Raw genomic sequence first — 6,957 nt, forward strand, 5'->3', positions numbered from 1 at the left:
GAGATTTCAGAATTTAAACAAGCAAAGGTAAATTGCAACAAACAGAAGAGTAGAGGATTGATTAAATGGAAATAGATCTCAACAGAAAAAGTAAAAATGCTTTGAAGATCTAAAAACAGAAAATGAGCGATGCTTAATTTGTAGCAATTTAAAGGAAGATGAAGATCTCAGGGGTGGAAGAGACTAGATAACAAGTCTAGATCTCAAATCCTTCCTTGATCCAACAAGAACAATTGCAGAAGAAATAAATGAAAGTAGATTGCAGAAAGAGTTGAAGATGAAGCAGTAAATGGAATTTGAAATTCAATTATGCAGAAAGAGTAAATAAGAGATCTCAAGGTGAGATTGAAACAGAAGTTCTTCAATTCTTCACCCAAGATCCAAAGCAAGAAAATTAAAGAGTGCTCAAGCAAGAACAAGGAAGAAGGGAGATCAATTCCCCTTCCTAATTCTCTAAGATCTAAATTCAAAGTAAAAGCTTAAAATGAAAATGAAAGTAAAAAGGAAAATTCAAAAGTGATTCTACAGCTCCTAATTACATCAAACTAGCTCCTATTTATACACTTTCTATTCTTGGATTTTGGAATTTGGATGGGCTTTTAATTTGGTGAAGATTTGAATTTAATTGGTTTTTTAATTGATTTTCCAGCCCATGAATTGGTTCCAGGAGGATGCTCAGCTCACAAGTTGAGCTGAGGATTGAGGCTTTGTGTGTGGATCCTTTTGTAGTATGGAAGGCATCAGGGGAATGCTCAGCTCACAAAGTGAGCTGAGCATTGGTGCCTTGGTGCAAAATTGTTGCGCGCCTTGTGCCCCTGGACCGTGTCAAGATGCGCGCTCCACTTCCCTGGCCCGTGCAAGATGCTTGTGTGATGCACCATAGGTAGCGCTCAGCTTTCCAAGTGAGCTGAGCATTGAGGCATCCAAGGGAAGGTCCTTGGTTCGAAACTTGAGGGAAGCATGCGCTGAGCTTTTCTCTTGGTGAAGGAAGTGGCGCCTTGCTCCTTGCTTCCTCTAGGTGCTTGGTTCGAACCTTGGAGGATGCATTTGGCCATTTTTGGCTCATTTTCCCTTGTGAGTAGCGCTCCCCAACCCTCTTTGGTCATGGGTTCAATCCTTGGAGCAAGCATTGGCAACTTATTTACTTTGATTTATTTCTTGTGAGAGCCCGATAATGCTCACTTGGTGAGCTGAGCATTGTTTTTCCTTTCCTTGTTTCTTGGCTTCATATTGTGCTCAGCTCACAAAGTGAGCAGAGCATTGTGCCTTGGTCCCTTGAGGGAAAATGTAGTGCTCCCTTGGTGAGCATGGTGCTCTTGGAGAGAGCTTCATGGTTTTCCTTCATTGTTGTGCCACACTTCTTCCTTCCTTGGCCACACTTTTTCTTCCTTGGGCATGCTTCTTAGGCCACGCTTTCTTCTTTTCTTCTTTTCTTCACCTACAATTAATCAAAACAACCAATCAAAGTATCACCAAATTCACAAGGTTTATAAATCATTAAAAATCAATTAAATTTAGCCTAAACCTCATGATTTAGCATCAATTAGATGGTGGTTGTTTGATTCAAAGAAGTCATGCATTTCCATTCCAAATTACTTACTTAGAATGCAAGAAAGTGCATAAAACCTAATGAAAACAAAGAAGAAGACTAGTGAAACTAGGCTAAGATGACTTGTCATCAGTGTGCGCGCGTGGTGCGCGAAATTGTGAACAATACTTTTTCACAACTCTCATAATCCCCGGTCATGAACCCCAAAAACTTGGTAGCTCAATACCATGGCATTACACAACTTCGCACAACTAACCAGCAAGTGCACTGGGTCGTCCAAGTAATAAACCTTACGCGAGTAAGGGTCGATCCCACGGAGATTGTTAGTATTGAAGCAAGCTATGGTCATCTTGTAAATCTTAGTCAGGCAAACTCAAATGGTAATGGTGATGAACGAAAATAACACAAAGGTAAAGATAGAGATACTTATGTAATTCATTGGTAGAAACTTCAGATAAGCGCATGAAGATGCCTTCCCTTCCGTCTCTCTGCTTTCCTACTGTCTTCATCCAATCCTTCTTATTCCTTTCCATGGCAAGCTTAAGCAAGGGTTTCACCGTTGTCAGTGGCTACCTCCCATCCTCTCAGTGAAAGCGATTGCATATGCTCTGTCACAGAATAGCGGAATTCATCTGTCGGTTCTCAATCAGGCCAGAATAGAATCCAGTGATTCTTTTGCGTCTGTCACTAACGCCCCGCCTTCAGGAGTTTGAAGCACGTCACAGTCATTCAGTCATTGAATCCTACTCAGAATACCACAGACAAGGTTAGACCTTCCGGATTCTCTTGAATGCTGCCATCAGTTCTCGCCTATACCACGAAGACTCTGATCTCACGGAATGGTTGGCTCGTTTGTCAGACGAGCACTCGGTTGTCAGGCGATCAACCATGCATCGTGCAATCAGGAATCCAAGAGATATTCACTAGAGCCTTGATCGCTTGTAGAACAAGAGTGGTTGTCAGTCACCTTGTTCATGGGTGAGAATGATGATGAGTGTCACGGATCATCACATTCATCAAGTTGAAGAACAAGTGATATCTTAGAACAAGAACAAGCGGAATTGAATGGAAGAACAATAGTAATTGCATTAATACTCGAGGTACAGCAGAGCTCCACACCTTAATCTATGGTGTGTAGAAACTCCACCGTTGAAAATACATAAGTATAGGGTCTAGGCATAGCCGAATGGCCAGCCTCCCAATGATCTAAGATAGCATACAAAATGAAGATAGCTACCCCCGATTGTCTCAATACAATAGTAAAAGGTCCTACTTATAGAAAACTAGTAGCCTAAGGTTTACAGAAATAAGTAAATGACATAAAAATCCACTTCCGGGCCCACTTGGTGTGTGCTTAGACTGAGCAATGAAGCATTTTCGTGTAGAGACTCTTCTTGGAGTTAAACGCCAGCTTTAGTGCCAGTTTGGGCGTTTAACTCCCATTTGGGTGCCAGTTCCAGCGTTTAACGCTGGGATTCCTGAGGTGACTTTGAACGCCGGTTTGGCCATCAAATCATGGGCAAAGTATGACTATCATATATGCTGGAAAGCCAGGATGTCTACTTTCCAACCCGTTGAGACCGAATCAGTCGATCTACAGCATTCTCCTTGGTCTCAGAATCAGATTTGCTCAGGTTCAATTCAGCAGAATCTGAAATCATAGAAAACACACAAACTCATGTAAGTCTAGAAAGTTAATTTTACTAACGAATAAAATATACTAAAACTAACTATATCATACCAAAACATACTAAAAATAATGCAAAAGCATACAAATTATCCGCTCATCACAACACCAAACTTAAATTGTTGCTTGTCCCAAGCAACTGAAAATCAATAAGATAAAAAGAAGAATATGCAATGATTCCAAAAACATCTATGAAGATCAGTATTAATTAGATGAGCGGCTTTTAGCTTTGCCTCTGAACATTTGCATCTCACTCTATCCTTTGAAATTCAGAATGTTGGCTTCTTTAAATTAGAATTCATAGTTTTTTCTTTTAGAGTATGATGATCTGAACATGTTATTAGTCTTGAAAGCTCTGATCCGGATCATACATGCAACACATATTGTGAACCTTTTCAGATGTGATCAGCTTTGCTAGAGTCCCAACTAATGTCATTCTAAGCACACTCTTATGCTTGGATCACAACTTTATTTCTTTTTTTTTTTTTTTTTTTTTTTTTTTTTTTTTTTTTTTTTTTTTTTTTTCATAGCTTTTCTTGCTTCAAGATCATTTAATGATTTTCAGATCCTAGTAACTGTGTCTTCATCATTCTTTAGAGCCCATTCATGACCATTCAAGATCATATGCACTGTTTAAGCATACATTCAGAGACTATTGCCACACATCATATTAACTGTTATTTCATTCATGCAATTCTTTCTTTAACATTCACATTTTATTTAAGAAGGTGATGGATTCATAGGACATTCATAACTTTAAGGATGACATCTAAGACACTAATGATCTCACATGATCCACTTTGTTTCTTTTCCTTATGAGTATTTTTGCTACCCATGATAATCATCCTAAGTATTATCTCCAATAGTTATGGAGAAAGTGCATCCTGAGGTATCTCAGGATTCATGATGAGTGGTCTCATCCTTTTCTTAGTGATGGCTTGAGGTCATGCCTTCTCAGTTGAACGTTTCCTCTTGAATCTCTCTTCATTGGGCGCCCTCTTCACATATGACCGTGAGGACTTGTCCAACTTTGATCAAAGTTGACCCTTCTAGTGTAGGATGTTCATCTCCTTGCATCATAGGCAAGTTGAACGCCACCCTCACACTTTCCGGACTAAATCCAAGTATTTCCCCGAACCATAGTAGATAATTCTTTGGATTCGGGTTCACACTTTGGTCATGGTTCTTGGTGATCCATGCATTGGCATAGAACTCTTGTGAATGGTTGTAAGAATTCCCAACCTCTTCTTCGGATCTCTGATGCAATTGCATATTTGTTATATTAGCTAGTTAGTTTAGTTGGTTTTAGCTTAATCTCACTCATTTTCTCTAAATAAACAAGTCTTTTTATGAGTTTTATCTTCATGCATGAGAACACCAAGGAACATGTTGATTCTAGCCAAATTCATGCAAATAATTTAAAGAATACATACATGAATGAGTATGAATGAATCTCATGAAATTTATTGTATGAATTGGTAAGACTTTGAAGCTATTTCCTTTGTTGATGATAGGTGATGAAACAAGGAAGCATGGAAGCAAGAATGATGCAAGCTGGGCAAGAAGAACTTGGCGTTGCCAACTTGGGAATAGGGTGCGTTTTTATGGACAACGCCAGGCAACCAAGAAGCAAAGTTGGCGTTGCCAACTTGAGGAATGTGGGCGTTGTTGAGGACAACGCCAGGCAACCTTGGAAGCAAAGTTGGCGTTGCCAACTTGAGGAATGTGGTGCGTTTTAGGCAACGCCAGGCACCGGAAGCAATTGGCGTTGCCAACTTGAGAAGGGTGGTTTTGGAGCAACGCAGGACTTGGAGAGAAGTTGGCGTTGCCAACTTGAAGAAAGGAGTGAGTTATTCAAGGCAACGCCAAGCAACAAGAATGAAGACTTGAAGAGGAGCTCGAGGGCGTTGCCAACGCCAAGAATCATAGGCGTTACTCAAGGCAACGCCAAGCAACTTTGGCACCATAGGAAACAACCTCGAGGGCGTTGCCAACGCCAGGAATCATTGGCGTGTTCCTTGGCAACGCCAGAAATGGTTGCTTGGCTAGGCACCAAGTCTTGGGTGCCAGCCAGGTTGCCAACGCCAGAGTAGGTACTGCCAGCCAGGTTGCCAACGCCAGAATGTGCTGCCAGCCAGGTTGCCAACGCCAGAATGTGCTGCCAGCCAAGTTGCCAACGCCAGAATCAAGTTGCCAATGCCAAGCCTTGCCAACCACGTTGCCAACGCCAGGAAGCCTTGCCAGCCACGTTGCCAACGTGGGAAGCAAGTTTAGAGCCTTGAAGAAGGCTCGAGCACGTTGCCAATGCCAGCTTCTATGGGCGTGTTCACTGGCAACGTGGGAAGCAATGCCTGGAGCTAGGAAAGAAGGCTCGAGCACGTTGCCAACTCAAGAAAGCATTGGCGTGTTTGGCAACAACGCCAGGAATGGTTGCTTGGCTAGGCACGTGCCAACCAAGTTGCCAATGCCCATAAGCCTTGCCATGCACGTTGCCAACGCCAGGAAGGCACCAACCAAGTTGCCAACGCCCATAAGCCGTGCCATGCACGTTGCCAACGCCCATAAGCCTTGCCATGCACGTTGCCAACGCCAGGAAGCAAACATGGAGCCTTGAGAAAGGCTCGAGCACGTTGCCAACATGCTAGCAAAGGGGCGTGTTTTGCAACAACGCTAGCCCCAAGTCCCTGCATTGGGAGGTTAGGCACGGGCACGTTGCCAACTTGGGAGTGAAGGTGCGTTTTTGGCAACAACTTGGCAACTCAACCTTACCTTCTTTGAGGAAGCATAACTTGAGCTAGGAAAGTCCAATTGAGGTGATTCTAGTGGCATTGGAAAATAGACATCAAGAGCTTTCCAATGATGTATAATAATCCATATTGAAGCAGAAGGTTGACACTCAAATTTGGGCTACATTTAGCATGAAAATAGAGCCAAGAAGGGAAAAGCAAGTTGTTAGCAACAACTTGGGCTAGCAACGCCCAAGTCTCAAACTCACTCCAGGAAATGTGATGCACGTTGCCAACGTGCATTAAGGCCAGCGTTATTGACAAAAACGCCAAGCCAATGGGCCAGAACATGATGAATGAACTCTTCCTTTCCAAGGCTAGCACTTCTTCCAATTGAGCCAAGAATTCAACAAAGAGGAAGCCCATATTGCTAACCCAATTCAAGATCTTTGAAAGAGTTTTAGAAGTAGTATAAATAGAAGAGATTGGTGTACTTGGAGGAAACTTTTGACACTTAGAATTTTATACTTTAGCACTTTATTTTGAGAACTCTTTAGTACTTCCGGAAGGATACCCGGATAGCAATTTTTGGTTCCTCTTGGAACTTCTCTTCTTCATTTCTGAAGCTTTAAGCATTTCTTTTCTTCTTCATCTTTCTTTGCATTTAGTTTAATTTCGGTTTATGGCAATTGTTGTTGAATTGGAGCTATGACTCACTAAACCCCACTTTCATTAGGGGGAAGAGCTCTGCTTGTTGGAATGAATTGGTGAACTCATCTTTCCTCCTCAATTCTAGTGGTTGATCTAAAGAGGAACTCTTGTCTTCAAAGATTCAACCACCATCGAGAGAGGGGTTAATCTATATGAATTATGTGGTGAATTTGAGGAATGAGCCACATAATTCAGTTTAGAGTTCATCCTTTCATGATTCTTTAATCAATACACCTTGGTTAGTATGTGAGATGTAACTCTCCTTGGTTGAGATTATGGGAATT

The sequence above is a fragment of the Arachis hypogaea genome, chromosome 5 (genome assembly GCF_003086295.3).
Source record: "Arachis hypogaea cultivar Tifrunner chromosome 5, arahy.Tifrunner.gnm2.J5K5, whole genome shotgun sequence".
NCBI lineage: Eukaryota > Viridiplantae > Streptophyta > Magnoliopsida > Fabales > Fabaceae > Arachis > Arachis hypogaea.